This window comes from Rhineura floridana, chromosome 2 (assembly GCF_030035675.1).
Source record: "Rhineura floridana isolate rRhiFlo1 chromosome 2, rRhiFlo1.hap2, whole genome shotgun sequence".
Taxonomy (NCBI): domain Eukaryota; kingdom Metazoa; phylum Chordata; class Lepidosauria; order Squamata; family Rhineuridae; genus Rhineura; species Rhineura floridana.
In genome coordinates, this window is record NC_084481.1 from 10186886 (window position 1) to 10200081 (window position 13196).

At 39.3% G+C, this 13196-nt stretch overlaps 1 protein-coding gene across 1 annotated transcript in view; it reads right to left on the reverse strand.

Moving 5' to 3' along the window:
- RAMP1 (receptor activity modifying protein 1) overlaps positions 1-13196 on the reverse strand; it is an 84268-nt gene that overhangs the window by 69403 nt on the left and 1669 nt on the right. The window lies entirely within an intron of this gene.

Genomic DNA, 13196 nt, shown 5'->3' on the forward strand with positions numbered 1-13196 from the left:
TACGAAAAAGATTACAGAACCCTTTCCATTTTGAACTGGTCAATATAAACATTCCCAGATTTTGAAAGGTATTGCATATGTGTGTAGGTATCAGAAGTGAATACCATGGGGCCAATTAATACCACATCAGCTCACATACTGACTACTCACCACAAGTGGCTCACAACATAGTACACTGACAAAAAGAAATGGCAAAACTAAAAAAAGATAACAGACGCAAACACATGCTGGCAAGGGTTACCTCTTCACCTGAACAAACCCCACAGGTACATATTTAGTTTCATGAAGGAAACTAAAACGGGTTTGCATTTTTCCTGTTGCACCTTCTCTGCTTAAACACAAAACATTTGCAGCTAAACCTGTTTTAGAATGACTTATTTCCAGTAACACCAAACACCCCTACTGCAGAGACATTTTCAAAACAGCCAATTTCAGCAAAACTCTCTCCTCCCACTGTGCACAGATTTCCCAGGATGAGCTGAGATTTTCTTTGTTCTGGGTCTGAGAATTCCATGTCTGTAGGGATTCCTTTTCTTGGCAAGGGATCTCAAGGCACATTTCCATGGAGATCAAAGGACAGTTTACATAAAAATGTATCTCAGTGACATGGGGGGGGAAAGAGTGGCACTCTTTCTTCCTCTTGAAATGGAAATGGAGTACCCCGACTTATGGCTACCCTATGAATAAGGATATCATGGTAAGTGGTATTCAGAGGGGGTTTACCATTGCCTCCCTCTGAGGCTAGTCCTCCCCAGCTGGCTAGGGCTTGCTCAGCTTGCCACAGCTGCACAAGCCAGCCCCTTCCTTGTGCGCAACTGCCACCTGGGGGGCAAGTGGGCTCCTTGGGACTATGCAACTTGCCCACGGCTGCACAGGTGGCAGGGCACGTAACCCCTGAGCCACTCACTGTGGGGGTGATCTTTAGCTGGCCCTTGACACCCAAGAGACACGAGCGGAGATTTGAACTCATGGACTCTGGCCACCCAGCCAGGCTCTCCTCCCCAACTGGTTCCCTGGCCAATCTCGCTCATGCCTTGGTTGAAGCTACAGGTCTAAGGCCTGCTGCCAGTCTTTATCTATAGCAGCTTAATTCAGGCCATTGGCCTGAACGTCCCTTTTCTGTCTATGATCCCAGACCCTCATACAGGGCAGATTATTCCCACTCTTCTGCATTTGGAAGGCTCATCAGGACACAGACGGTACAGAACTCCATAAAGGTTTTCTCCTCATCCATGTCCCCATGTTTCTTGATAAATCTGCATACCACTTTCCCACCAAATGCTGCTCAAGACAGGTAACATTTTAAATATAATTAAACAGAATAAAATACAACAAATATTTAAAATGGCCTTCTGGTGACTGGCCTGGCCTGAGGGCACTTAAACCCTTCTTGCCTGAAGCAAGTAGGCTAGATTAGATGTTCCCTACCTGGGCTCCCTAAGCAGGTGAGAAGGAATGTCCAACCATAGCATGAAATCAGATACTTACCAGGACATAGTATGAAGAAATATTAATATAAGCATAACTGTCAAAGATGTTTATTATTTATACAACCTGTAAAGATATTTATAGTGCAATCCTATGTTTGTTTACTCAGAAGCAATGTATTCAATGGGGCTTACTCAGACAGGAAAGCATGCACAGGACTGGAATTCAATGATAAGGAACTTCACTCACTCAGTCCAAAATTCAGAATCATGCCACTTTAAGCTGTTTTGCAACTGTTGTATATTTGTTTTATGGTTTGTTGTTGTTATGTGCCTTCAACTCGATCACAACTTATGGTGACCCTATGAATCAACGACCTTCAGTAGCATCTGTCGTGAACCACCCTGTTCAGATCTTGTAAGTTCAGGTCTGTGACTTCCTTTATGGAATGAAACTGTCTCTTGTTTGGCCTTCCTCTTTTTCTACTCCTATTTTCCCCAGCATATTGTCTTTTCTAGTGAATCCTGTCTTCTCATTATGTGTCCAAAGTATGATAACCTCAGTTTCATCATTTTAGCTTCTAGTGACAGTTCTGGTTTAATTTGTTCCAACACCCAATTATTTGTCTTTTTCACAGTCCATTGTATGTGCAAAGCTCTCCTCCAACACATTTCAAATGAGTTGATTTTTCTCTTATCCGCTTTTTTCACTGTCCAACTTTCACATCCATACATAGAGATCGGGAGTACCATGGTCTGAATGATCCTGACTTTGGTGTTCAGTGATACATCTTTGCATTTGAGGACCTTTTCTAGTTTTCTCACAGCTGCCCTCCCCAGTCATAGCTTTCTTCTGATTTCTTGACTATTGTCTCCATTTTGGTTAATGACTGTGCCGACATATTGATAATCATTGACAAGTTCAATGTCCTCGTTATCAACTTTAAAGTTACATAATTCTTCTTTTGCCATTACTTTAGTCTTCTTGACGTTCAGCTGTAGTGCTGCTTTTGTGCTTTCCTCTTTCACTTTCATCAGCATGGTTCTCTTTGTCCCTATGTACTAGTTGCTGTGTTGTTGCATTTAGGGTTCTAACCGTGTTTCTGTCTCCTTTTGCTTTTGCTTTCCTTCTCTCTTTAACCATTTTAAGAGTTTCTTCAGTCACCCATTGAGGTCTTTCTCTCTTTTTAATGAGAAGTATTGTCTTTCTGCATTCTTTCCCAGATAATGTCTCTGACCATTCCATAGTTCTTCTGGTTCTTTGTCAACTAAGTTTAAAGGCTCAAATCTGTTCTTTATTTGATCTTTATATTCTTCTGGAATGTTATTTGAATTGTATTTTGGCACTATGATTGCTTTGTTGTTGTTCTTTAGCTTTACTCTGATTTTTGTATGACCAGTTCATGATCTGTACCACAGTCTGCTCCTGGCCTTGTTTTCACAGGAAGTATTGAACTTCTCCATCTTCTGCCACCAATTATATAATAAATTTGATTCCTATATTGACCATTTGGTGATGTCCATGTGTACAGTCATCATTTCATGGTTATTGGATTTTAAATGGCTTTATTTCTTGTTGTGAGCTGGCTTGGTTTCCAACCCTACCACACAGACACACACAGACACAGACACAGACACACACACACACACGAGTGGAGATGTAAAAATACATACACCCCATATAATAGTTTATTGTCAAAACCAGTTGGCCACTGCAGAACATTTTTTTTTAAAGTATTAATTTCCTTCCAAATAAAAGCAGTGACACTTAAGTAAGCCATGCCTAACTGCTTGGGGGAGGGGGGAAGGATCGAAGGGGGAAAGAAAGATTTACAACACAATCCTTTCTATGTTCACTCAAAAGTCCCACTGATTTTCAGCACAATCCTTACCATGTCTACTCAAAAGTAAGTCCTACTGAATTCAGTTGGGTTAACTCCCAGGTATGTGGAATTAGCATTGCAGCTTTACTCCCAGAAAAAAAACATATTGGGCAGGTTTTCAAAACAGGTTATTAATAAGACAAATAAGCTGCTCTCTTCCACAGTCCAGTAAAATTTAAACTTGTTTGACTCCTTAATTAGAAGTATAACACTGCAGTATGTACACTTTTAAAAACTTCTGTTCAAAAATTATTTGAAAGATAAAAAGTATAATATACCATTTTTGCAAGTAATTAAAAAACCCTGCATGTACACTTTTATGCCTCCCAAGATCCTGCTGTGATCTTCTGTTGTAGTGCAATCCTATGCATGTTTACTCAGAAGCAAATCCCAATCCTGTACAGAGAAAGTACTCTTTATGCTGCTGAAAGCTATATATTTACTGAATTCCTGATTTATTTATTTATTTGATTTATATGCCACTTATATTTCAACAGAAATCTCTAAGTGGTTTACATACCCCAATAAAAAGAATCAATCTAGGAAATACAATACAAACATACAATACAATATGTTCAAAACCAACCAATACTACTGTTTCCTATTGCTGTTAATTCCACATTTTAAATAACATAATTAAGCATTAAATATCTCTGAACAACAATTTGACTGACTTGCTGCTACATTTTTTTATTCTGAAAACCTAATCATAATTATATCGGAAATCATAATTTAGTTCATTTAAAAATGCACAAGTTAATTCTAACATTTACGTGGAATCTAAAAAAGTATACAATATTTTTTAGTTATATGAAAATATTTTCCGAACAAATATGCTGACGGGATAATGCCATGTGAGGGAGAGAAGAGAAAAGATGTTCAACCATTCTGCAAGGATAAGATGTGAGACAAGCAGGAAAAGGAAACTGTTCTCAGAACCTGAAAGGAGGTTTAGCTATTGCTATTGTCAATCATGATTCATTAGAAAAGACAATAATGCTGGGAAAAACAGAAGGGAGTAGAAAAAGAGGAAGGCCAAATAAGAGATGGATTGATTCCATAAAGGAAGCCACAGACCTGAACTTACAAGATCTGAACAGGGTGGTTCATGACAGATGCTCTTGGAGGTCGCTGATTCATAGGGTCGCCATAAGTCGTAATTGACTTGAAGGCACATAACAACAACAACAAATTGTCAATCACAAGCCTGACTTCACTTATTGGCTAAAAACCTGAAAGGGCAGTGATTAGAGCAGTCGGTACTAACAGAAGTTGCTGGGGAGGGGTGGCGGCTGATATTTTGTTTTATATCTTTTGAACCAGACCACCTAGAAAGTTAATTTTTTTTTAATGAAAGCTAGGAGTCCAGATATTAAGGTGAGTCACCCGAGACCCAGAGAGGACCCCCAAAAACCGGAGTCTCCAGGTGAAAACCAGACACTTGGCAATCCTATGCACACCCCTAGTACATATACTACACCACATCTGTGGTTTGTGCTGTGTGTTCATTTTGTTACAGGCATGCTCCCTGAGTAACACATTATACCTGTAGAAAATGTGGACCTTAATCACCAGTGCCCAAGTCAAAACCAAATGCTAACTGCACATTCAATTTATAGCAGGTGTTGCTTGTCTTTTGGGGTCAAGTCATAATCCAACAGTGGCACAATTATAAGTAGAGAATGTTTCTTTGGATGCTGCACATTTTGACTGCTAGCCTCTGTAGGTGAACTTAAGCCAAAATGATAATGACCATGGTGAAAGAAAAGTGAGCCCAGTCCATATTTTATGCCGTTCCAACTGAAAACAAAGCCAAGATTCATTTCCAAAGTTATCTGAAGGTCTGACCTGAGATTCTATCCAGGTTAATAAAACCAAGTTAGATAACATTCAACCACATATTATTAGAATCCTCTCATAATTAATGTTATTTTAATCATTTTATATATAATTGTTTTTATACATGCAATTGTTTTAACTATTTTTATATATGTGAGTGTTTTACATGTGTTTTTATTGTAAATTGCTTCAAGCTGCCTCATAGGAAGTGATTTATAAACAGAGTAAGTAAAGATGGGACTTGCATAATTAGAAACATTTTTCCAACCTACATATGATCAACTTTTTATTGCACAATAAAAGTACCTGTTAAACCAAGGAAGGCCTGACTTGTGCTGTCTTTTGTTTCCTAGTGAAGAGTTACAAACGAAACAGTAGTAAATAGTTAATTATGTTGTACAGATAAGACCATTATATATAGCACAACCCAATGCATTATTCACTAGAGTCGTTCTGCAAAGGAAAGTGCCTGAAAGTAACAAGAGAAAAGGAAATTGACCTTTCTTCAGCAATCCTGCAATTTTGAATTTCATTGTCAGCATAGTAACGGAAACAACATATCAAGAAGCCTGAAAGCATATCTAATTTTATTTTAACAGTAATGAAAATATTTGATGTTTTCAATACTTGCCTCATACTTTGAAGGGCAGAGAGGAAGGACGTTGTTGTGAACTACATTATGGCAATAGACGTGACAAGGACTTTGGACAACACTTGTTATTGGAAGATTTTCATCTTTAACAAAATGGTGCCAGTGTAAAACAATTTAAAATAAAACCCAATATTGGCTTAATCAAAGTGAACCAGTGTGATGTAGTCAGGGTTGCCATATTGCCCGGTTAGCTGGGTTTTACCCAGATTCTTTGTATGCCACCCAGTGCCCGGTTAGCCCCTTAGGTGGCCCGGATTCTCAGCTTTAATTAAAAAAATTAAGTTTCTAGGTGGTCCGGTTCTCAGGATATACATAAAAACGTCAGCCGACCCCCAACTATTAAATATTTCTTTAAACAGTACTGTATAGCACTTTGTAGCTTTAACCCTGCCCATTCAGGATTGCAGCCAATCAGTGAAGCCAAGGTTGTGTTTCAGTTTGATTGACCTGAGGCAGCGTCTAGAAAACATCATTGCAATTCCAGAAAATGGTGGTTTCCCCCCGTTTATCTGAAAAGCTCATAAATTGGGTAAGTATATACATTTCAGGTTTTTTCCCTCTTGTGTGCAGGAGTCAGATCCTGGGCAGTGTTTTGAAAACCTTCCCAATACTTGCTTTTGTAAAAGCAATGTTAATCCCATATGCCCAGAGTAAATCCCATTGAATTCAATAGGACTTACTTTTGAGTAGACATGGTTATGAATGTGCTGAAAATCAATGGGACTTTGGAGTGAATGTAAAAAAGAATTGTGTTTGTGTTCTAACTTTTTCTGTCCCCCTCTCCAGTTGTATTTTAAAGCAAGTAGGCAGGGCTTACTTAGGTATTACAGTTTTTATTCTGTAGAAAACTAATACTGATTTTTTAAAAACTAATACTGATTTTTCTGCAATGACCAACTGGTTTAACAATAAACCATTATATGGACTGTATGTATTTATACATCTGCAGTGTGTGCATGTGCGTGTGCCTGTATGGAGTGTTTCCAACAACCCTGTGAGGTAGGGTTGGAAACCAAAGCAGCTCACAACAAGAAATAAAGCCATTCAAAATCCAATAACCATAAAAACAAGTATAAACAGTTGCAAAACAGCGTAAAGTGGCATGATTCAGAATTTTGGGTTGTGTGAATGAAGTTGCTTATCACTTGAGGTTGCATTTCTGTCCCTGTTTGAGTAAGCCCCACTGAATACACTGGGACTTGCTTCTGAATAAATAAACCTAGGATTGTACTATAAATATCTTTACAGTTTGTGTAAATAATAAATATATTTGATAGTCATGCTTATATAAATATTTCTTCATTTATCATATTTTTGGTTTTTGGTTAGGAATCCTGACTGGTTGTGAGATGCTTAGTTTTCTGCCTTACTCATAGGAACCTTGTTGTGGTTGGTATGGTGTTGCATTTAAGAAATCATGGTATGAAATGGCCTGAATCAGTATAAGGCAGATTCCTTGGTTCCTAAAAGTGGGAAGAGACTCAAGGGCCACAGTGACTCCAACATTTATTTATGTATTTTTATTTACAACATTTATAAACCGCTTTATTGTAAAAAATCTCAAAGCGGTTTACAGAAAGAATTAAAACAATAAAATTATTGGCAAAAGCATTAAGGACAGATACCTAAAAACATTCAAAATCATAAAACCAACAATGAGTTAAAAACAGATTTAAAAACACAATAGCTTCCACATGCCTGGAGAGGCTTGCCTCAAGAAAACTGATTTTAGCAGGTGCTGAAAAGAGGCATCTGCCTAATGTCAATAGGCAAGGAGTTCCAAAGCGTAGGTGCTGCTACTTTACAGAACTGATTTCTTACAAGAGCAGAACAAGTACTATGTGGCACCCATAATATGAAAAGCACAGCTTGAACTTGGCCTGGTAGCAAATCAGCAACCAATGCAGATTTCAGAGCAGAGGTATTATGTGCTGATAGGATCTCATTCGTGTCAGCAATTGTGCGGCAGCATTCTGCATTAACTGCAGTCCCCAGGTCAGGCTGTGCTGCATGGGGATTTCTGTGACCTTGACTGACTGGCTGCTAGGATTTTTTTAGTTTGGGTTTTTGGTTATGAATCCTGACTGGTTGTGGGATGCTGAATTTTCTGCCTTACTCATAGGAATCTTGTTGTGGTTGGTATGGTATTACATTTAGGAAAGTGTTACTGCCTTTTGTGTTGTTTTCCTATTTGCATTTCACTTATCTTTAACCTCACTCCGTTCCAGCCATAGAAGCAACAACAGCATATGCAAGATAATTAACTCCCATTAGCGATAAGAGCAAGAATTTATAATTATTATTTTCATTAAAACAAGAGGCTTATCAGTACTTTGAAGAGGACCAGATATTTATTTTCTTTCTGAGCCCAGAACTGGGTCTTTCATGATGCCCGGGGGGGGGGGGGAGAGCAGGAGAGTATGTTGATAAGACAGACATCCTGGCATTGGTAATCTAATTAGCAAGGTATGTGTGGGGTTGTTGCACACTTCCAGGCCCAGTTTCATTTTGAGTATGGAGGTGGAACCTGTGTAGATGTGGTTGATCAAAGGGAGAAAAAAATTTGAGTTAAGCAAAGCTCTGCTTTTATAAAACCTAAGAAACATACAGATACTTTTAATGTCTGATTGCCTGCACCAATGGAATACTGGAAGAACTTGTAAAACTTGCTGCAACAGTATTTAGAACTGAACATGTGGTGTGAAAGACTCCTTTTCCTAACATTTTGGCTTCTTGTTTTCCTCTACCCACCACATCTCTGAAATATATCGTATATGTAATGGTTAACCGTACTGCTGCCCTGGCTTACTTTATGTTTGTTGCTATTTTGTGTTTTTATTATGTTTTTATATTGATTGTGTATTTTTATTTTTTTTATTATATTTGTAAGCTGTCCTGAGCTCTCTTTTTAACAGCAGAAGGGCAGGATATAAATCCTCTTAATCAATCAATAAATATTCCATAGTGTTGGAAACTAGTCTAGGCATTTAAGGCTGAAAATGTTGCTTTTAAAAAAAAGATTTCTCACATCTTCCCCAAGTTTTTGGTGGTAATTCCTAGGCACAAAAAGAAAACTGGGCAATCCAAATATTAATATGCAAATAATATGCAAAATATGCAAATAATATGCAAATTAGCCTGCCGGATTTGTGGAACTGGAATATGGCAACCCTAGATGTAGTGATTAGAGTGTTAGACTGGGACTGAGACCCTCCAGGTTTAAATCTCTTCTTCACCATGAAACTTACTATAAGTCTAATCCACCTCGTTGTGAGGATAAAATAGGGGGATCCATGTATACAACCTTCAATTCCTTGGAGGAATTTGTTACTCCACAAAATACCATACTGTCATTAAAATAATAATAATAATAAGGTATTATCACCTTTTACAATTGTCTTGATGTACAATTAAAGCAGCAAAAAAACAGTTAAAACACATGAGACAGCAGATATATTTTAAACAGAACACCCATTTGTCCAACTGGAAAAGCCTATCGGAACAAAAATGCCATCATTTTTTCCAGGGAAGTTAAGATGGTGGGTGCCTGTCATATCTCGACAGGAAGGCTGTCCCACAAATTAGGGGCAGCCACACTAAAAGCCCTGCTCTGAGTTACTATAGAGCAGACTTCTGCTATCAGCACTACATACATATAACAGAAGGAAAGGAGAGTAGGCAGTGGATGTAAGGTGAATGGAAAGGGCTCCACAGTTCAGATCCTTCCCCCAAATCACTACCCAGAGTTTAGCAGACAACAAGGGCAGCAGCAAACAGGCCCTGTGTCAAGCACCGGGCCAGTATGGAAGAAAGGTGGGTGGAAGGCCTCAGCGTCACTACCGTGAGGCATCCCTTTCCGCCCGGCCATGTGGTGTTGGTAGAGGGCAGGTAGGCAGGACAGCGAGTGAATGGGCAGTGGCTGCCGCCTGGGTGAGCCACAGAGCTGGCTCCTTGGGGACCTTGGCATCACTACTTCAAGGCCTCCCTTTCCTCCAGGCTGTGTGGTAATAGCAGGGGAGGGCAGGCAGGTGCAAGCAAATGGACAGTGGCAGCCTGGGTGAGAGCTGGAGCTGGCAGTGGGAGGTCCTGCCATTGCTACAGTGAGGCCTCCCCTTTCTCCAGGCCATGGTGGGCGCCTGTCTGAGGTGTGACATCACAATTATCTCATGTGATTGACATGTGGGTTGCCCCATTCACCTGTCAAAGTTGACCCACAGGGTGAGAGCAAAGAAGGTTGCCCACCCCTGGTTTAACAAGTTAGTCTGGGGTGTTGGCAAGGTTTAAGGATAGCAGGATTTGTAGACAGGATTGGTGAGCAAAACGAGCAGGTGCTGAGCCCTAGTTTTAAAAAAATTATAGCCAGGGTGGCCAGCTAGGCTTGTACATGATTACAGTTGCTTGTTTTCTTATATTTCTTATACCCAGAATATATACTGCACTCTGCAGGTGAGGGCCTCCTGCAGATGTCCTTATTTATTTATTAGAGTTATATCCCGCCCTTTCTCCCAGTAGGAGCCCAGGGCGGCAAACAAAAGCACTAAAAACACTATAAAACATCATAAAAACAGACTGTAAAATATATTTCAACAAAACATCTTTAAAAACATATTAAACCAAAGCATCTTTAAAAATAATATTTAAGAAAGCTTTTTTTAAAAAAGCTTTAAAAACATATTAAATAGCAATTCTAACAAAGACAATTCCAACCATCTCATCAGGAGGTCCATTCCACCCAACATAGGAAGTGGCCCTTTAGTGTAGTGGCACCTGCCCTTTGGCATTCCCTCCCCTTAAATATTAGATAGGTGCCAGCTCTGTTGTCTTTTCTGCACCAACTGAAGACCTTCCTCTTTCAACAAGCCTTTTAAGTAGAGACCTTATCCCAATCTTCCTCTGTGTTAGAATTGTTTTTAAATATGTTTTTAAAATGTCTTGTTTTTACAGATGTTTTATAGATATTTTGAGTGTTTTATCGTCTGTCACCCCGGACTCCTTCTGAGAGGATGGGCAGGATATAAGCTTAATGAATATTAATATAAATAATATTTATTTTAAATATATATTATACTTTTCTATGACAAAGTGGTACTTATTCCCAAAAAACAATTTGCTTGCATTGCTTGACAGTGTCAAGAGCAACAGAAGCAAACTCCATTTAAATCCTATGGTAATGATTGTGCTCAGGATTATTCTCTCCCTTTGTTAAAATCAAGTTTGGCAAACTGTTTTTAATCTAACATAGCAGGAACATGGAAGCAATTATAGAGCACAGAATGGGGGAGAGGGGAGAATAAGAGAAATGTTAATTGTGTGCTTGTGAAGCAATACACATCGCCCTTTAAAGACCCACCCACACAGAAACACACATACTTCCTGTAAGACCATTAAGTCTAGGATCTAAAATTCACCCAGCAGCACCACTGCCTGGTATAACAAGCCTGCGTACTCAGGATCCACTCTGAAGCAGTCAATTTACTTTCATGTGTCACTGAAGAAGATCCCATGGTCAAAATGGGTTTGGTAACTAAAACTGTTGTTGATTTGTAACAGGCTCTTTAGTCATTTGTTCTTCTGCCTTTCCATACATGTTGCATCTTGTTACTATGTTTAGAACCTATTTTATCTCACTGTCCGGCAACTGAGGGGTCTGTTTGAATAAGGATGCCAAGCTGCACTTATTTGTGTTTTAAAATATATATTGTACTTTATCACTGTACCCAGAAATTGTTATATTATTTTTTTATGAGTAATTTACATATTGTGTAAAATGCACATGTTTCTTGGTTGCTTTGACTATTTATAAACTGTGTTAGTGCTGAGTGGTCAGAAATTATTCTTCATTTGACTCAACTCACTACATAAATACATAAAAATAGTCAGACAAACACTGTCAATGTCAATTGCACTTTCACACTGTCCTTCCAAAATAGATAAAGTATAAAGAAAACAATGGATAGTGTCTGAGCATCCATTTATAGTGCACTGATAAAAGATTTCTTGGGCTCGCTTCAGGTTCACGAGCACAAAGGCCATATACTTTTACCCTCCACTGCAAGGTGGGGCCATCTATTCCACTAGTGTGACGTTATTAGAATAGCAAATTGTGATTCCAAAGGTGACCAAATGTTTTTACAGCACCACATGCAACAGGAAACGCAGCGGTGTAAACCTGCTTCTCATGGCATAGCCTTCTCAGGGCAGTTGAGCCATACATTGAAAATAACCTGCACAGCCAACATGTTCAGTGACAATGTGGGAGAAAGCAAGTATTGCAAGTCAGGAGCAAGCTCCTGTGATTAGAATGTGGCCATGCTTGTCTCACCAGGCAGCACCAATGTTTCTTTTCTGCAGATACCCTATCGTTTAAGCAGCCGCTTCTGTTAGACCTTTGCTTTTGTATGTTTCCAGTACAATTTGTCATGAGTAAATTTTCTTCCATTTTAAACAACTCTCAGGAAAGGTGAAAAGTTGGCATAGTTTAACGTGCAAAGTTTAAGCTGAGAAACAAGAAGGAGAAACTGTTTAGTTGATCATTGATGTAATTGTGGTGTCAGGTGATTGACAGGTAAACAAAGGGTGTGTGGAGGAAATAAGGATCTGGTCTACCGGACAGATCTGGATCTTCACTCCTGATTTTTAGCATATTTGTAAACATACAAGCAACAGTTCTTCTCTTAGTTTCTTGAAAGCACATGGCACATTCCCCTCACTATTGGTTTCTCCATAGATACACTGAAAGAAATTATCCATAATACAATCAAACCATGAAAGGAGACTATGTTGAAGGGCTGCCAGCAAAGTCTGAGCAGAGACAGATGCATTTACAAAGGTGGCACTAAAAAGTTTAAAAAATTATAGCACTTAATTTATATCCAGTTGATCACTGGAAGGCTCAAGGCTACAAGGAAACCATCACACTAGTAGTGAAAGACCTGTCCCTTATTCCCACATGTCCTTTAGGTATGGAAATGTATTATGTACATGCCCACAACAGGGAAAACTCTTCTTGTTCTGGCATTGAGAAAGTCCTACCACAAGCTTTTAGACACTTTTTAGATGCATGCTCAAAATGTATGAATGTAGAATGTAAAGATCCTCCATGGCGGAGTGGTAAGCAGCGGTAACGCAGCCGAAAGCTCTGCTCACCACCGGAGTTCGATTCCAAAGGAAGGAGGAAGTCGAATCTCCGGTAAAAGGGGTCAAGGTCCACTTAGCCTTCCATCCATCCGTGGTCGGTAAAATGAGTACCCGGCATATGCTGGGGGGTAAAGAAAGGCCAGGGAAGGAACTGTCAATCCCACCCCATATATACGGTCTGCCTAGGAAACGTCGCAAGACGTCACCCTAAGAGTTGGAAACGACTTGCACTACAAGTGCGGGGACACCTTTACCTTT